Below are 21,412 nucleotides of genomic sequence, written 5' to 3' on the forward strand. Positions count from 1 at the left end.
GAACTAGAGCTAATGCAGTGTAAGGAACACATTACGATGGAAGTAATGAAGCATAACAGTAATGAGCAAAAGGGGAGAAAATGAACTCTTCAAACATGGAAAGAAAATACAGAACTGAGAGTAAGAGTGAGAGGCAAATATTATTATGTTGACCATGATTTGGGGACGGTGAACTCTGCTCGTGGCAAACATAATGTTATGCAAGGAAGCGCGCATGATGAAACATATCAGACAATATTCTGAAAGACATATTTTCCAACTGCTTCAAAATTCGTAGACAATTTCCCTTGCCTTTCTTTCTTTCATTCCTCTCTGTTTCAGTTAAGGCCAGGCCTTGAAGTGGACTTTCGTTCTTGACCGGAGCCTCCAACGTAAAAAGAAAAGAAAAACCAACTAGCACATAAGCCAAAACAGTGAATGATAATCATAGTATCTATGATGGCAATGATTATGTGAAAATGGTAATGATAATAATAATGATGATGATAATATATTTTATTATACTTTGCCGCTGTCTCCCGCGTTAGCGAGGTAGCGCAAGGAAACAGACGAAAGAATGGCCCAACACACCCACATACTCATGCATATACATACACGTCCACACACGCACATATATATATCTATACATTTCAACGTATAAATACATATACATACACAGACATATACATATGTACACATGTAAATAATGCATACTTGCTGCCTTAATTCATTCCCGTCGCCACCCTGCAACACATGGCATGACAACCCCCTCCTTCCGCATGCGCTCGAGGTAGCGCTAGAAAAAGACAACAAAGGCCACATTCGGTCACACTCAGTCTCTAGCTGTCATGTATAATGCACCGAAACCACAGCTCCCTTTCTACATCCACGCCCCACAAAGCTTTCCATGGTTTACCCCAGACGCTTTACATGCTTTGGTTCAATCCATTAACAGCATGTCGACTCCAGTATAATACATCGTTCCAATTCACTCTATTCCTTGCACGCCTTTCATACTCCTGTATGTTCAGGGCCGCGATTGCTCAAAGTCTTTTTCACTCCATCCTTCCTCCTTCAATTAGGTCTCCCACTTCTCGTTCCCTCCACCTCTGACACATATATCCTCTCTGTTAATCTTTCCTCACTTATTCTCTCCATGTGACCAAACCATTTCAAAGCACTCTCTTCTGCTCTCTCAACCACACTCTTTTTATTACCACACATCTCTTACCCTTTCATTACTTACTCGATCAAATCACCTCACACCACGTATTGTCCTCAAACATCTCATTTCTAACACATCCACCCTCCTCCGCATAACTCTATCTATAGCCTACGCCTCCCAACCATATAACATTATTGGAACCACTACTCCTTCAAACATTCTCAATGTTCCCAGAACTTTCGCCCCCTCCCCCACCCTGTGACTCATTTCCCTTTCCATAGTTCCATCCGCTGCCAAATCCACTCCCAGATCTCTAAAACACTTCACTACCTATAATTTTTCTCCAAAATGATAATAATATTAATAATTACAATAATAATAATAATAATAATAATAATAATAATAATAATAATAATAATAATAATGATAATGATAATAATAATGATAATAATAATAATAACAATAATAATAATAATAATAATAATAATAATAATAATAATAATAATAATAATAGTAATAATAATAATAATAATAATAATAATGATAATAATAATAATAATAATAATAATAATAATAATAATAATAATAATAATAATAATAATAGTGATAACAATAATGATAATGATAATAATGATAATAATAATAATAATAATAATAATAATAATAATAATAATAATAATAATAATAATAATGATAATAATGAAAATAATAACAATGATAAAAATAATAACAATAATAATAATAATAATAATGATAATAATAATAATAATAATAATAATAGGGGAGAGAGAATACTTTCCACGCATTCCTCACGTGTCGTAGAGGGCGACTAAAGGGAACGGGAGCGGGGGGCTAGAAACCCTCCCCTCCTCGTATTTTAACTTTCTAAAAAGGGAAACAGAAGAAGGAGTCACTTGGGGAGTGCTCATCCTCCTCGAGGCTCAGACTAGGGTGTCTAAATGTGTGTGCATGTAACCCAGATGAGAAAAAAGGAGAGATAGGTAGTATGTTTGAGGAAAGGAGCCTCGATGTTTTGGCTCTGAGTGAAACAAAGCTCAAGGGTAAAGGGGAAGAGTGGTTTGATAATGTTCTGGGAGTAAAGTTAGGGGTTGCTGAGAGGACAAGAGCAAGGGAAGGAGTAGCACTACTCCTGAAACAGGAGTGGTGGGAGTATGGGATAGAGTGTAAGAAAGTAAACTCTAGATTGATATGGATAAACCTGAAAGTGGATGGAGAAAAATGGATGATTATTGGTGCCTATTCAGGCATAAGAAGAAAGATCAAGAGAGGCAAGTGTTTTGGGAGCAGGTGAGTGAGTGTGTTAGTAGTTTTGATGCACGAGACCGGGTTATAGTGATGGGTAATTTCAAAGTAAAGGTAAGTAATGTGGCAGTTGAGAGAATAATTAGGGTGCATGAGGTGTTCAGTGTTGTAAATGGAAATGGTGAAGAGCTTGTAGATTTGTGTGCTGAAAGAGGACTTGGTGATTGGGAATACCTAGTTTGAAAAGAGATATATACATAAATGTACTTATGTAAGGTAGGACAGATGGCCAGAGAGCGTTATTGGATTCCGTGTTAAATGATAGGCCGCGCTAAAGAGAGTCTTTTGGATGTTAATGTGCTGAGAGGTGCAATTGGAGGAATGTCTGATCATTATCTTGTGAAGGCGAGGTGAAGACTTGTAGAGGTTTTCAGAAAAGAAGAGAGAATATTGGGATGAAGAGAGTGGTGAGAGTAAGTGAGTTTCGGAAGAGACTTGTGTGAGGAAGTACCAGGAAAGGCTGAGTGCAGAGTGGAAAAAGGTGAGAGCAAATGACGCAACAGGAGTGGGGAGGAATGGGATGTATTTAGGGAAGCAGTGATGGCCTGCGCAAAAGATGCCTGTGACATGAGAAGCGTGGGAAGTGGGCAGATTAGAAAAGGTAGTGAGTGGTGGGACGAAGAGGTAAGATTATTAGTAAAAGAGTAGAGAGGGGCATTTGGACGAGTTTTACAGGGAAATAATAGTGCAAATGAATGAGAGATGTATAAAAGAAAAAGGAAGGAGGTCAAGAGAAAGGTGCAAGAGGTGAAAAAGAGGGCAAATGAGAGTTAGGGTGAGTGAGTATCATTAAACTTTATGGAGAATAAAAAAGTGTTTTGGAAGGAGGTAGATAAAGAGCGTAAGACAAGAAAACAAATGGGAACATCGATGAAGGGGGCTAATGGGGAGGTAATAACAAGTAATGGTGAAGTGAGAAGGAGATGGAGTGAGTATTTTGAAGGTCTGTTGAATGTGCTAGATGATAGAGTGGCAGATGTAGTGTGTTTTGGTCGAGGGGATGTGCGAAGTGAAAGGGTTAGGGAGAATGATTTGGTAAACAGAGGAGAGGTAGTAAAAGCAAGGCATCGTGTTTGGATGGTATTGCAAAGGATTTTATCAAAAAAGGGGGTGACTGTGTTGTTGACTGGTTGGTAAGGTTATTTAATGTATATACGACTCATGGTGAGGTCCCTGAGAATTGGCGAATGCATGTACAGCGCCACTGTACATAGTGAAAGGGGATAAAGGTGAGTGTTCAAACTACAGAGGTATAAGTCTGTTGAGTATTCCTGGGAAATCATATGGGAGGGTATTGACTGAGAGGGTGAAAGCATGAACAGTGCATCAAATTTGGGAAAAGCAGTGTGGTTTCAGAAGTGATAGATGATGTGTGGATCAGGTGTTTGCTTTGAAGAATGTATGTGAAAAAAACTTAGAAAAGGAAATGGATTTATATGTTGCATTTATAGACCTGGAAAAGGCATATGATAAAGTTGATAAAGATGCTCTATGGAAAGATGCTTAGTAACATATGGCGTGGAAGGCAAGTTGCTAGAAGCTTTGAAAAGTTTACATTGAGGATGTAAGGGATGTGTACGAGTAGGAAAAGAGGAAAGTGACTGATTCTCAGTGAATGTTGGTTTTCGGCAGGGGTGCGCGACGTCTCCATGATTGTTTAATTTGTTTATGGATGGGGTTTTTAGGGAGCTAAATACAAGAGTTTTGGAGAGAGGGGCAAGTATACTGTCTGTTGTGGATGAGAGGGCTTGGGAAGTGAGTCGGTTGTTGTTCGCTGATGATACATCGCTGGTGGCTGATTCGGGTGAGAAACTGCAGAAGCTGAAGACTGAGTTTGGTAAAGTGTGTGAAAGATGAAAGCTGAGAGTAAATGTTAATAAGAGCAAGGTTACTAGATACAGTAGGGTTGAGGGAGAAGTCAACTGGGAGGTAAGTTTGAATGGAGAAAAACTTGAGGAAGTGAAGTGTTTTAGATATCTGGGAGTGGATTTGGTAGCGGATGAAAGCATGGAAGCGGAAGTGAGTCGCAGGGTGGGGGAGGGAGGGGGTGAAAGCTCTGGGAGCGTTGAAAAATGTGTGGAAATCGAGAACATTATCTCGGAAAGCAAAAATGGGTATGTTTGAAGGAATAGTGGTTCCAACAATGCTATATTGTTGCGAAGCGTGGGCCCTTTATAGAGTTGTGTGGAAGAGGGTGGATGGGCTGGAAATGAGAAGTTTAAGGACAATATGGGGTGTGAGGTGATTTGGTCGAGTAAGTAGTGAAAGGGTAAGAGAGATATGTGGTAATAAAAAGAGTGTGGCTGTGAGAGCAGAAGTGGGTGTTTTGAAATGGTTTGGTCACACGGAGAGAATGAGTGAGGAAAAATTGACAAAGAGGATATATGTGTCAGAGGTGGAGGGAACGAGGAGAAGTGGGAGGCCAAATTGGAGGTGGAAAGATGGAGTGAAAAAGATGTTGAGCGATAGGAGCCTGAACATGCAGGAGGGTGAAAGGAGTGCGAGGAATAGAGTAAATTGGAACGATGTGGTATACCGGGGTCGACCTGCTGTCAATGGATTGAACCAGGACATGTGAAGCTTCTGGGGTAAACCATGGAAAGTTTTGTGAGGCGTGGATGTGGAAACGGAGCTGTGGTTTCGGTGCATTATATGATAGCTAGAGACTGAGTGTGAACGAATGTGGCCTTTGTTGTCTTTTTCGAGCGCTACCTCGCGCGCTTGCGGGGGGAAGGGTTGTCATTTCATGTGTTGCGGGATGACGACGAGAATGAAAAAAGGCATCAATTATGAAGTATGTACATGTGTATATATGTATATGTCTGTGTATGTATAAGTATGTATACGTTGAAATGCATAGGTATATATATATGTGCATGTGCGGACGTGTACGTACATACATGTGTATTTGGGTGGGTTGGGCCATTCTTTCGTCCGTTTCCTTGCGCTACCTCGCTAACGCAGCTAACAGCGACAAAGTATAATAAAAAAAACAATAATAATGACAATGATGATAATAATGATAATAATGATAATAATAATAAAAATAATAATAATAATGATAATGATAAATAATAATAATAATAATAATAATAATAATAATAATAGTAATAATAATAATAATAATAATAATAAATGATAAAGTGTGGGGAAAACTCGTCAGGTCAACATGCACAACGTGAGTAACATATACTTCACAGTCACACAACTTTTGTAAGTGTTAAGAAAAGCGTATGTATCAACGTGCAGTTTCCTCAGTGAGTAGTGAGTACTATGAACCTCTGATGTCTCACATTGTCAGATCTTACCCACACCTGAATGACATTCTTCATTGCCATATATCACAAGATCTCCCGTGATGAAAGATCTGCAGATGGGTGTCTGTCGTCAGCGGTGGAACGGGAGCTGGTGGTTGACACGTGAACATTAATGATAGATACTTTATCATTCATATATAATGAAGCTTGTCTTGTACATTCTACAAGGTAGAGAAAGTATACAAGAGAAACCGTCCACGGGAAATGATATAATATGGTACAAACAGAACTAAAAAGATATTTATAATACTTTAAGCTTAACTTGACACACGACCATCATGCCCAGATTTCTTGCCTCCATTTGACGTCTACCTTGTACTTTCAATTCATTTAGCAGTTACATCTGAAGGTACACAAGACCTATTATGCCTATCAGTACGACACTGGATAACTCTTAATCTTTTATGTGACGATAACATCTAATATTTAGAGTACAAGATATGTTCTGTATCATTCACTTTTACATCACATCATATGACTATGACAAAGATCTTATATTACCAGCTCCCATTCTCTTACATTGGCTAATTATCTATATTGAATTCCTTTTAAACTCACTGACACAGTTTCCAAACTAACAAGTTATAGCGAAAAGATATAGTGACGCTGTGTCTCTATAGTTTATAACCTACAGTTAGTAATCAGTCCGGTCCGTGCGTGATGCCCCAGTAACTATATGTTTCCATCTGAAACCTGCGACTGTCGAGGTTCACGCACCGATGAACATCCATTTTCTCTTTAAGAACATGACTGTGGCCGTAAGTGCCACAAACCCTATACAGTTCCTAACTACTCCAAGTGACCTTGTTCTTCGCCACCTCCTGGGCTAACCACCTTGATGAAATACTACTCTCAGTAACACATTATATATTTGAAGCATCTTCCACAAAGAATCTCTATCAAATTCTTTTCTTCAGATTCATAAAAGCTACATGAATTTCTTTTTCTCTGTTTTACAAATAAATTCTTAAAACCAAATGATAACAATGACGATAATCTAAACATGAATACCTGTACTGTGTGACCGTTAGTAATACAATCTTCAATAGTTTTGATGTATTGATATTCATCATTATTATTATTTTCATTATCATTATTCTATTATATTAATTATACTTTGTCGCTGTCTCCCGCGTTTGCAAGGTAGCGCAAGGAAGCAGACGAAAAAATGGCCCAACCCACCAACATACACATATATATATACTTAAACGCCTACAAATGCACATATACATACCTATACATTTCAACATATACATACATATACATACGCAGACATATACATATATACACACGTACATATTCATACTTGCTGCCTTCATCCATTCCCTTCGCCACCCCGCTACACATGCAATGGACCCCCCCCCCCACGCACACGCGCGCGCGCGAGCCCGAGGTAGCACTAGGAAATGACAACAAAGGTCACATTCGTTCATACTTAGTCTCTAGCTGTCATGTGTAATGCACTGAAACCATAGCTCCTTTTCCACATCCAGGCCCCACAAAACTTTCCATGGTTTACCCCAATTGCTTCACATGCTCTTGTTCAATCCACTGCCAGCCCGTCGACCCCGGCATACCACATCGTTCCAATTCACTCTATTCCTTGCACGCCTTTCACCCACCTGTATGTTTAGGCCCCGATAGCTCAAAATCTTTTCCACTCCATCTCCCACTTCTCGTTGCCTCCGCCTCTGACACATCAATCCTCGTTGTCAATCTTTCCTCACACATTCTCTCCATGTGACCAAACATTTCAATACACCCTATTCTGCTCTCTCAACCACAATCTTTTTAATACCACACATCTCTCTTACACTTTCATTACTTACTCGATCAAACCACCTCACACCACATATTGTCCTCAAATATCTCATTTCCAACACATCCACCCTCCTCCGCACAACACTATAGATAGCCTATGAATCGCAACCATATAACTAATGTAACATTGTTGAAGCCACTATTCCTTCAAACATACCCATTTTTGCTCTCCGAGATAATGTTCTCGCCTTCCACACATTCTTCAACGGTCCCAGACCTTATCTCCCTTCCCCACCCTGTGACTTACTTCAGTTTCCATGGTTCCATCTGCTGCTAAATCTACTCCCATATATCTAAAACACTTCACTTCCTCCAGTTTTTCTCCATTCAAACCTACCTCCCAATTGACTTGTCCCTCAACCCTCCTGAACCCAATAACCTTGTTCATATTCACATTTACTCTTAGCTTTCTTCTTTCACACACTTTACCATACTCAGTCACTAGCTTCTGCAGTTTCTCACCCGAATCAGCCACCAGCGCTGTATCATCAGCGAACAACAACTGACTCACTTCCCAAGCCTTCTCATCCACAACAGACTGCATAATTGCCCCTCTCTCCAAAACTCTTGCATTCACCTCCCTAACAACCCCATCCATAAACGAATTAAACAACCATGGAGACATCACGTTTCCCTGCCGCAAAACAACATTCACTGAGAACCAATCACTTTCCTCTCTTCCTACTCGTACACATGCCTTACATCATCGATAAAAATATTTCACTGCTTCTAGCAACTTACTTCCCACACTTTACACTTTTAAGACCTTCCACAGAGTATCTCTATCAACTCTACCATATGCCTTCTCCAGATCCAAAAATGGTACATACAAATCCTTCTGTTTTTCTTAGTATTTCTCACACATTCTTCAAAGCATATACCTGATCCACACATCCTCTACCACTTCTGAAACCACACTGCTCTTCCCAAATCTGATGTTCTGTGCATGACTTCACCCTCTCAATCAATACTCTCCCATATAATTTCTCGGGAATACTCAACAAACTTTTACCTCTATAATTTGAACACTCATCTGTATCCCCTTTGCCTTTGTACAATGGCACTATGCATGCATTTCACCAATCTCGAGTACTTCACCATGAATCATACATATGTTGAATATTCTTACCAACCAGTCAACAACATTGTCACTCTCTTTTAATAAATTCCACTGCAATACCATCCAAACCAGCCGTCTTTCCGGCTTTCATCTTCCTCAAAGCTTTCACTACCTCTTCTCTGTTTACCAAATCATTATCCTTCAGCCTCTCACTTCGAACACCACCTCGACCAAAACACCCTATATCTGTCACTCTACCATCAAACACATTCAACAAACCTTCAAAATACTTACTCCGTCTCCTCACTTCACCACTACTTGTTATTACCTCCCCATTTACCCTTTCACCGATGTTCTCATGTGTTCTCTTGTTTTTCGCAGTTTATTTACCTCCTTCCAAAACATCCTTTTATTCTCCCTAAAGCTTAACGATACTCTCTCACCCCAACTCTCATTTCCCCTCTTTTTCACCTCTTGCACCTTTCTCTTGACCTCCTGCCTCTTTCTTTGATACATATCCCAGTGATTTGCACTATTTCCACGCAAAAATCGTCCAAATGCCTCTCTCTTTTCTTTCACTAATGATCTTACTTTTTCATCCTACCACTCACTACTCTTTCTATTCTACCCACTTTTCACTTTTCTCCTGCCACAGGCATCTTTTGCGCAAGCCATCACTGCTTCCCTAAATACATCCCATCCTTCCCCCACTCCCTTACGTCGTTTGCTCTCACCTTTTTCCATTCTTCACTCAATCTCTCCTGGTACTTCCTTACACAAGTCTCCTTTCCAAGCTCACTTACTCTCACCACTCTCTTCACTCTCAAATTTCTCTCTTCTTCTCAGAAAACCTCTACAAATCTTCACCTTCGCCCCGACAAGATAAGGATCAGACATCCCTCCAGTTGTACCTCTCAGCACATTAACATCCAAAAGTCTCTCTTTCGTGCGCCTATCACTTGACACGTAATCGAATAACTCTGACTATTTCTTCTACTTACATATGTATACTTATGTATATATCTCTTTTTAACCAGATATTCCCAATCACTGTTCCCCTTTGCCCTTGAGCTTCGTTTCAGCAAGAGCCAAAGCGTCCAGGTTCCTTTCCTCAAACACACCATCAATCTCTTATTTTATCATCATGGTAACATCCATACACATTTCGATATCCTAATCTGAGCCTTCGAGGATGATGAGCGCTCCTCGCACGACTCCTTCACACCTGGGAGTGGAGAAAGCATCAGATGGAACTGTGGGAGTTGAAGTGAGCCATAGAGTGGGAGAGGGACTAAGCTCCTGAGCGCGTTGAGGAGTGTGTGGAAAGAGGGGCTACTGTCTGTGTACAACGTTGCCTATGTTTGATGTTATAATGGTAGCCATACGGTTTTGTACGGATTCCAGGCGTAGACCCGACGTAGAAAAGAAGAGCACAGGGTAGATGTGATGAAAAATAAATGATTAAGGATAGCATGTGTTTCACGAGGGTTGAGCGAACAAAGAATATAGTAAGAGGCAAGTGTAGAAATATGAAGCGAATGCACAAGAGAGCATAAGAGGATGAACTCACATGGTTTGGATAGGCTCAGTGTTGAGAGGACGAATAAACGGGTAGACATGTCATTATTGGAACGAACAGGAAGCGGGAGCCAAGGTAGGGGTGAAAGGATGGAGTAAAACATGCTGTGAATGCCTGGGATCTGAACATGCTGAAGGGTGTGAAGCGTACATGGGAAAGAGAGAGTTGGATTCATATGGCATACGGGGGGGATGTGCTATCAATGGACGGAACAAGGACATAAGATGTGGTCAGGGAAAGACACTGAGAGGTCTTTGGAGGTTCTTGCTTCGGTTCATTATGCATGATAATTACAGAATTTATAGGAAATTGATGTGAATAAGCGAGGCCGCTCTTCGTATGTTCCTGACGCTACCTTGCTACGCGGAAAGTATCAAAGAAGTATCAAAAAGATAATACGTATTATCATTTCTATCATTAACATAATTAATCTTATTGCTGTCACTCTAAGCCTGAGCAAATTAATGTAAGTTCAGAACCTGCCTCATAGGTACTTGTGAGGGAAATGGTTAGCGCAACGGTTTCATCTAGAACACCTCAGTCCGGGATCATATTGATAGCTCCAGGAATCCTCTTCATCGGCATACCGGCCAGCACCTCCAAGCAAGATTCTGTGCCTGGCTCTTTCCTCACCGCCAGAGTCTGGCTTCCACCTCACCACCAGTGTCTGTCTACTCACTCTCCACCAGAGGCTGGCTCCACACCTCAGTGCCTCGCTCCTTCCTCACTGCCAGCGCTTAGCTTCTCCTTTAAACTAGTGCTAGGCTCCACCCCTCTCCACCTGCACCTGGCTCTACCCTCTCCACTTGCACCTAGCTCTACCCCCTCCACCAGCACCTGGCTCCACGCTCACCACCAGGGACTGGTTCTATCCTTATCATCAGATTCTGCTCTTCCCTTGACATTAACGCCTGTTCCATCCTCACCATCAGCAACTGACTCCATCCTCGTTATTAGAAGTTGGCTCCTCACCACCAGCGCTTGGCTCCATGCTCACCACCAGCGTATGGTTCCACCCTCACCATCAGCAACTGACTCCATCCTCATCATCAGAATTTGGCTCTTCCCTCACAACCAGTGCCTTTGTTCCATGTTCACCACTAGGGCCTGGCTACATCCTCACCACCAGCGACTAGCTTCTTCATCACCCGAGCTTGACGCCTCCCTCACCATCTGTGCCTGCCTTCTCCCTCACAAACAGCAACTGTCTCTGCTCTTACCACCAGCGACTGGCTCCCCTTCACCATCAGTGCCTGCCTTCTCTTTCACCACCATATCCTGCCTCCTTCCTCGCCACCAGAGATTAACTCCTCCCTCACCACCACCGGCTATCTCCTCCATCGTCAACCATCACATCGAACTTATTTAGCTTATACCTAGAGTGTTGAAGCCATGATTAGGGACACAATCGTTAGATCCCTAAAGGAAAACATTATTTACCGACTATCAATCTGTATCCGGAATAAACTCTCATGTTTAACGATTTATTTAATATCTTTAGGCTTATGTGTGTAGTAACTTGGACACCAAAGTGCTCCCTGATGTCATATACATGGAGTTTCGTAAAACTCTCGCTAAACTGTTACATTAAAGATTGCTGATTTAAATTAAAGCTGATAGTTGAACTTTGGAATAAACTACCTCTCTATGTAGTGAATGCAAAGCATATGTACGTAAAGCACATCACTGGCTTTACGTGTCTAGCGGAGATTCACAAGATTCAGTCTTAGAACCCATTCTTTTCATCATATATAAAAATGGCCTAGAGACAGGACTCACCAGCAGAATCTCGAAATTTGACCCAGTGCGAAATAAGGAAACACAGCCAGTTCTGAGAAAGACAGTCTGAAGATTCAGAGAGATTAAGAAAAACAGGGAGAGTGGACAGAGACTTGACAGAAAGATATTAAAGCAGAAAAATGCAAAGTAATGCGCATTTGTGCCAAAAAATCCATCATATGGTAAAGAAGAAAACGATCTTGGATGGTTATGAGTCATTACCTCAAAAGATATAAACAATGCTTAGCTGCATACAATAACGTCAGTAAAGCACGTAGCTCTACCCTCACCACCAGCGCTTGACCCACTACACCAGCAGTGCGTGGGCTCTACCCTCACCACCAGCGCTTGACCCACTACACCAGCAGTGCGTGGGCTCTACCCTCACCACCAGCGCTTGACCCACTACACCAGCAGTGCGTGGGCTCTACCCTCACCACCAGCGCTTGACCCACTACACCAGCAGTGCGTTGGCTCTACCCTCACCACCAGCGCTTGACCCACTACACCAGCAGTGCGTGGGTTCTACCCTCACCACCAGCGCTTGACCCACTACACCAGCAGTGCGTTGGCTCTACCCTCACCACCAGCGCTTGACCCACTACACCAGCAGTGCGTTGGCTCTACCCTCACCACCAGCGCTTGACCCACTACACCAGCAGTGCGTTGGCTCTACCCTCACCACCAGCGCTTGACCCACTACACCAGCAGTGCGTTGGCTCTACCCTCACCACCAGCGCTTGACCCACTACACCAGCAGTGCGTTGGCTCTACCCTCACCACCAGCGCTTGACCCACTACACCAGCAGTGCGTGGGCTCTACCCTCACCACCAGTAAGTACCTGGCTCTACCCTCGCCACCAGCATCAGGCTCTAGCCTCACCACCAGGCTCTACCCCCACCAAGAGCGCCTAGCTCTACCTTGAACAGCAACCTCCAGGTTCATACAGACATGTTACATTCCTCATTTATCCACCAACAGCTCTTTACTCTTGGAAATCTCTGCCAGCAAGATGAAAAACGTAGAAGCTGCCTACCGTAAAGATGTTTCATACTGAGTTCTTTTATGGCAAGAAATAATCTGGTGTTCTCTATTAACCAATAACTATTTGAAATGTCTGCCGTAAAGCTCCTAGATACCAAGAATCAAAAGCAGATATACATATTAACTCACATGTGGAAGACTTAAGCAATCAAAGTTTTAAATAACAATTTGTCTTGATTTGTCAAGAGCCTGCAAGTACGTTCTCCAGCTACGGTCGATCCTAGAGATCTCTCAAGAATGAATTTTCTCAGTTCTTCCTGCAACAATGTTAAAAATAATCTCTTTACTTTCTACTTACCCTGGTACTTCTATCTACAAGAGTTTACAAACGAGATATATAGAAAGGAGCAAACATTTAAGGCTCTGCACCTTGCAGACTAAGTGCTCTATCCATAACGGCTCACACTTTTAGTTCTGGCGATAACAGCTGACTGTTCTCCTCTTTTTCTAAGCTGAATTTATATCATAGTTACATAGCAATGCTTGTTTAACTTACTGTATGCTGCACGTAAGGATTTACTAATAAGAGTTCTATGGCAATACAAGGCTAATTCCAGAACACTTCGTACACAACATCTTGAATATAAAACCCTCTAGTGAGAGAGTATCCTTGCTAAAGCGCTACATCATGAAGACCCCAGTGGCAAAGTTGTTTGCTTAAGAAATTTGCATATATATCTCTGTTCAAAAGAGTGTAAACTAAGAAATCTTCACCTACAGAATCTTACATGTATAACTCCTAAGCAAACATAAATGACAATCAGACTTCTCAACCGCTGGAACTTATGTTAGTGTCGTCTATCAGAAAGGTCCACATACAGACCGCTCTGAAAACGATCTATCATTAAATCTTATTTTCGTTACGAGTTATGCCTTATTTTTCCTTTAAGTACATGTTTACCCAACGTAAAACAGTGCGCTAACAACCACTGACTCCGGAATTCATTACCAGATGATAATGATTTACAGAGCTTTCCAAGACAAATCTTTACATTTGTTTACGGTTCCTAAGACAGCACGAGCTGATGAATGTCTTTATTATTATCATTTTATTTTGTTATACTTTGTCGCTGTCTCCGCATTAGCGAGGTAGCACAAGGAACCAGACGTAGGAATGGCCCAGCTCACCCACATACATATCTATATACATACACGTCCACACACGCACATATACATACCTATTAACCTCAACTTATACATGAAGGCATGTACAGAGCATCAGATTGGGGAAGAGCAGTGTGGTTTCAGAAGTGGTAGAGGATGTGTGGATCAGGTGTTTGCTTTGAAGAATGTATGTGAGAAATACTTAGAAAAGCAAATGGATTTGTATGTAGCATTTATGGATCTGGAGAAGGCATATGATAGAGTTGATAGAGATGCTCTGTGGAAGGTATTAAGAATATATGGTGTGGGAGGCAAGTTGTTAGAAGCAGTGAAAAGTTTTTATCGAGGATGTAAGGCTTGTGTACGTGTAGGAAGAGAGGAAAGTGATTGGTTCTCAGTGAATGTAGGTTTGCGGCAGGGGTGTGTGATGTCTCCATGGTTGTTTAATTTGTTTATGGATGGGGTTGTTAGGGAGGTGAATGCAAGAGTTTTGGAAAGAGGGGCAAGTATGAAGTCTGTTGGGGATGAGAGAGCTTGGGAAGTGAGTCAGTTGTTGTTTGCTGATGATACAGCGCTGGTGGCTGATTCATGGATTGAATCAAGGCATGTGAAGCGTCTGGGGTAAACCATGGAAAGTTGTGTAGGTATGTATATTTGCGTGTGTGGACGTATGTATATACATGTGTATGGGGGTGGGTTGGGCCATTTCTTTCGTCTGTTTCCTTGCGCTACCTCGCAAACGCGGGAGACAGCGACAAAGCAAAAAAAAAAAAAAATAATATATATATATATATATATATATATATATATATATATATATATATATATATATATATATATATATATATATATATACACACATATGCATATATACATATGTACATAATTCATACTGTCTGTCCTTATTCATTCCCGTCGCCACCCCGCCACACACTCAGTCTCTAACTGTCACGTATAATGCACTGAAACCACAACTCCCTTTCCACATGCAGGACCCACAAAACTTTCCATGGTTTACCCCAGACGCTTCACATGCGCTGGTTCAATCCATTGACAGCACGTCGACCCCGGTATACCATATCGTTCCAATTCACTCTATTCCTTGTAAACCTTTCACCCTCCTACATGTTCAGACACCGATCACTCAAAATCTTTTTCAGTCTATCTTTCCACTTCCAACTTCGTCTCCCACTTCTCCTCGTTCCCTCTAACTCTGATATATATATCCTCTTTGTCAATCTTTCCTCACTTATTCTCTCTATGTAACCAAACCATTTCAAAACACCCTTGTCTGCTTTCTCAACCACACTCTTTTTATGACCACACATCTCTCTTACCCTTTCATTACTTACTCGATCAAACCACCTCACACCACATATTGTCCTCAAACATCTCATTTCCAGCGCATCCCCCCTCCTCCGCACAACTCTATCTATAGCCCTCGCCTCGCAACCATCTAACATTGTTGGAACCACTATTCCTTCAAACATACCCATTTTCGCTTTCCAAGGTAACGTTCTCGACTTCCAGACATTCTACAACCCTCCCAAAACTTTAATCCCCTCCCCCACCCTATGATTCACTTCCGCTTCCATGGTTCCATCCGCTGCCAAATCCACTACCCAGATATCGAAAACACTTCACCTTCTCCAGTTTTTCTCCATTCAAATTTACCTCCAAATTCGCTTGTCCATCAACCCAACTGTACCTAATAACCTTGATCTTATTCACATTTACTCAGCTTTCTTTTTTCACACTCTTTACCAAACTCAGTCACCAGCTTCTGCAGTTTCTCACCCGAATCAACCACCAGCGTTGTATCATCAGCGAACAACAACTGACTCACTTCCCAAGATCTCTTATTCACAACAGACTGCATACTTGCCCCTCTTTCCAAAACTCTTGCATTATCCTAACAAACAACACCATCCATAAAAAACAAGTTAAACAAACATGGAGACATCACGCACCCCTGCCACAAACCAGCATTCACTGAGAACCAATCACTTTCCTCTCTTCGTACATGTACACATGCCTTACGGTCTCGATAAAAACTTTTCACTGCTTCTAACAACATGCTTCCCACACCATGTATTCTTAATACCTTCCATAGAGCATCTCTATGCACTCTGTCATATGCATTTTCCAAATCCATGAATGCTACATACAAATCAATTAGCTTTTCTAAGTATTTCTCACATACAATCTTCAAAGCAGACACCTGATCCACACATCCTCTACCACACCTGAAACCACACTCCTCATACCCAATCTGATTTTCTGTACATGCCTTCACCATCTCTATCAATACCCTCCCATATAATTTCCAAGGAATACTCGACAAGTACCTCTGTAATTTATACCTCTGTAATTTGAGCACTCACTTTTATCCCCTTTGCCTTTGTACAATGGCACTATGCAATCATTCCGCCAATCCTCAGTCACCTCACCATGAGTCATACACACATTCAATAACCTTACCAATCAGTGAATAATACAGTCACCCCCTATCTTGATATATTACACTGCAATACCATCTAAACCCTCTGCCTTGCCGGTTTTCATCTTCCGCAAAGCTTTTACTACCTCTTCTCTGTTTACCAAATAATTCTCCCTAACACTCTCACTTTGCACACCACCTCGACCAAAACACCCTATATCTGCCACTCTATCTTATAACACCTTCAACAAACCTTCAAAATACTCACTCCATCTCCTTCTCATACCACCACTACTTGTTATCACTTTCCCATTAGCCTCCTTCACTGTTGTTCCCATTTGTTCCATTGTCTTACGCACTTTATTTACATCCTTCCAAGACATCTTTTTATTTTCCCTAAATTTCAATGACACTCTCTCACCCCAACTCTCATTTCCCTTCTTTTTCACCTCTTGCACTTTTCTCTTGACCTCCTGTCTCTTTCTTTCATACATCTCCCAGTCATTTGTATTCAAAAATCGTCCAAATGCCTCTCTCTTCTCTTTCACTAATAATCATACCACTTCGTCCCACAACTCACTACCCTTTCTAATCTGCCCACCTCCCACGCTTCTCATGCCACAAGGATCTTTTGCACAAGCCATCACTGCTTCCCTAAATACATCCCATTCCTCCCCCACTCCCCTTACGTCTATTGTTCTCAGCTTTTTCCATTCTGTACTCAGTCCCTCCTGGTACTTTCTCACATACATCACCTTCCCAAGCTAAATTACCCTCACCACTCACTTCACCCCAACATTCTCTCTTCTTTTCTGAAAACCTCTACATATCTTTATCTTCGCCTCCACAAGATAATGATTTGACATCCCTCCAGTTGCACCTCTTAGCACCTTAATATCCAAAAGTCTCTCTTTCGCGCGCCTATCAATTAACACGAAATTCAATAACGCTCTCTGGCCATCTCTCCCACTTACATACGTATACTTATATATATATCTCTTCTTAAACAAGGTATTCCCAGTCACCAGTCCTTTTTCAGCAAATAAATCTACTAGCTCTTCATCATTTCCATTTACAACACTGAACACCCCATGTACTCCAATTATTTCCTCAACTGCCACATTACTCACCTTTACATTCAAATCAACTATCACCCATCAAAACTACTAACGTACTCACTCAGCTGCTCCCAAAAGACTTGCCTCTCATATACATATATATATATATATATATATATATATATATATATATATATATATATATATATATATTTTTTTTTTTATACTATTCGCCATTTCCCGCGATAGCGAGGTAGCGTTAATAACAGAGGACTGGGCCTTTGAGGGAATATCCTCACCTGGCCCTCTTCTCTGTTCCTTCTTTTGGAAAATTAAAAAAAAAATATATATATATATATATATTTATCATTATTATTTTCCTTTGTCGCTGTCTCCCGCGTTAGCGAGGTAGCGCAAGGAAACAGACGAAAGAATGGCCCAACCCAACCGCATACACGTGAATATACAAACACGTCCACACACACAAATATACATACCTATACATCTCAATGTACACATATATACACACACAGACATATACATATATACACATGTACATAATTCATACTGTCTGCCTTTATTTATTCCCATCGCCACCCCGCCACACATGGAATAACAACCCCCTCCCCCCTCAGGTGTGCGAGGTAGCGCTAGGAAAGGACGACAAAGGCCCCATTCGTTCACACTCAGTCTCTAGCTGACATGTAATAATCCCTTTCCACATCCAGGCCCCACAGAACTTTCCATGGTTTACCCCAGACGCTTCACATGCCCTGGTTCAATCCATTGACAGCACGTCGACCCCGGTATACCACATCGTTCCAATTCACTCTATTCCTTCCACGCCTTTCACTCTCCTTCATGTTCAGGCCCCGATCACTCAGAATCTTTTTCACTCCATCTTTCCACATCCAATTTGGTCTCCCACTTTTCCTCGTTCCCTCCACCTCTGACACATATATCCTCTTGGTCAATCTTTCCTCACTCATTCTCTCCATGTGCCCAAACCATTTCAAAACACCCTCTTCTGCTATCTCAACCATACTCTTTTTATTTCCACACATCTCTCTTACCCTTACATTACTTACTCGATCAAACCACTTCACACCAAATATTGTCCTCAAACATCTCATTTCCAGCACATCCACCCTCCTGCGCACAACTCTATCCATAGCACATGCCTCGCAACCATACAACATTGTTGGAACTACTATTCCTTCAAATATACCCATTATTGCTTTACGAGATAATGTCCTTGACTTCCATAAACAAATTAAACAACCATTGAGACATTACACACCCCTACCACATACCTATATTCACTGAGAACCAATCACTTTCCTCTCTTCCTACACGTGCACATGCCTTGCATCCTCGATAATAACTTTTCACTGCTTCCAACAACTTGCCTCACACACTATATAATCTTAATACCTTCCAAAGAGCATCTCTATCAACTCTATCACATGCCCTCTCCATATCCATAAATGCTACAGACAAATCCATTTGCTTTTGTAAGTATTTCTCACATACATTCCTCAAAGCAAACACCTGATCCACACATCCTCTACCACTTCTGAAACCACACTGCTCTTCCCCAATCTAATGCACTGTACATGCCTTCACCCTCTCAATCAATACCCTCCCATATAATCTACCAGAAATACTCAACAAACTTATACCTCTGTAATTTCAGCACTCATTCTTGTCTCCTTTGCCTTTGTACAATGGCACTATGCAAACATTCCGCCAATCCTCAGGCACCTCACCGTGAATCATACATACATTAAATAACCTTACCAACCAGTCAACAATACAGTCACCCCCCTTTTTAATAAATACCACTGCAATACCATCCAAACCTGCTGCCTTGCCGGCTTTCATCTTCCGCAAAGCTTTTACTATCTCTTCTCTGTTTACCAAATCATTCTCCCTAACCCTCTCACCTTGCACACCACCTCGACCAAAACACCCTATATCTGCCACTCTATCATCAAACATATTCAACAAACCCTCAAAATACTCACTCCAGCTCCTGCTCTCATCACCACCCCTTGTTATCACCTCCCCATTAGCGCCCTACACTGAAGTTCCATTTGCTCCCTTGTCTTACGCACTTTATTTACCTCCTTCCAAAACATCTTTTTATTCTCCCTAAAATTTAATGATAATCTCTCACCCCAACTCTCATGTGCCCTCTTTTTCACCTCTTGCACCTTTCTCTTGACCTCCTGCCTCTTTCTTTTGCAAATCTCCCACTCATACATATATAAATAAAGATATGGTTTCAGAAGTGGTAGAGGATGTGTAGATCAGGTGTTTGCTTTGAAGAATGTATGTGAGAAATGCTTAGAAAAGGAAATGGATTTGTATGTAGCATTTATGGATCTGGAAAAGGCATATGATAGAGTTGAAAGAGATGCTCTATGGAAGGTATTAAGAATATATGGTGTGGGAGGCAAGTTGTCAGCAGCAGTGAAAAGTTTTTATCGAGGATGTAAGGCATGTGTACGTGTAGGAAGAGAGGAAAGTGATTGCTTCTCAGTGAATGTAGGTTTGCGGCAAGGGTGTGTGATGTCTCCATGGTTGTTTAATTTGTTTATGGATGGGGTTGTTAGGGAGGTGAATGCAAGAGTTTTGGAAAGAGGGGCAAGTATGAAGTCTGTTGTGGATGAGAGAGCTTGGGAAGTGAGTCAATTGTTGTTCACTGATGATACAGCGCTGGTGGCTGATTCATGTGAGAAACTGCAGAAGCTGGTGACTGATTTTGGTAAAGTGTGTGAAAGAAGAAAGTTAAGCGTAAATGGCAATAAGAGCAAGGTTATTAGGTACAGTAGGATTGAGGGTCAAGTCAATTTTGAGGTAAGTTTGAATGGAGAAAAACTGGGGGAAGTAAAGTGTTTTAGATATCTAGGAGTGGATCTGGCAGCGGATGGAACCATGGAAGCGAAAGTGAATCATAGGGTGGGGGAGGGGGCGAAAATCCTGGGAGCCTTGAAGAATGTGTGCTGCGAGGCGTGGGCTATGGATAGAGTTGTGCGCAGGAGGGTGAATTTGCTGGAAATGAGATGTTTGAGGAGAGTGTGTGGTGTGAGGTGGTTTGATCGAGTAAGTAATGTAAGGGTAAGAGAGATGTGTGGAAATAAAAAGAGCGTGGTTGAAAGAGCAGAAGAGGGTGTTTTGAAATGGTTTGGGAACATGGAGAGAATGAGTGAGGAAAGATTGACCAAGAGGATACTTGTGTCGGAGGTGGAGGGAACGAGGAGAAGTGGGAGACCAAATTGGAGGTGGATAGATGGAGTGAAAAAGATTTTGAGTGATCTGGGCCTGAACATGCAGGAGTTAGAAAGGCGGGCAAGGAATACAGTGAATTGGATCGATGTGGTATACCGGGGTTGACGTGCTGTCAGTGGATTGAATCAGGGCATGTGAAGCGTCTGGGTAAACCATGGAAAGTGTGTGGGGCCTGGATGTGGAAAGGGAGCTGTGGTTTCGGGCATTATTGCATGACAAGTAGAGATTGAGAGTGAACGATGGGGCCTTTGTTGTATTTTCCTAGCGCTACCTCGCACACATGAGGGGGGAGGGGGATGGTATTCCATGTGTGGCGAGGTGGCGATGAGAATGAATAAAGTAAGACAGTGTGAATTGTGTGCATGGGTATATATGTATGTGTCTGTGTGTTTATATATATGTGTACATTGAGATGTATAGGTATGTATATTTGCGTGTGTGGACGTGT

This window comes from Panulirus ornatus, chromosome 32 (genome assembly GCF_036320965.1).
Source record: "Panulirus ornatus isolate Po-2019 chromosome 32, ASM3632096v1, whole genome shotgun sequence".
Lineage (NCBI taxonomy): Eukaryota > Metazoa > Arthropoda > Malacostraca > Decapoda > Palinuridae > Panulirus > Panulirus ornatus.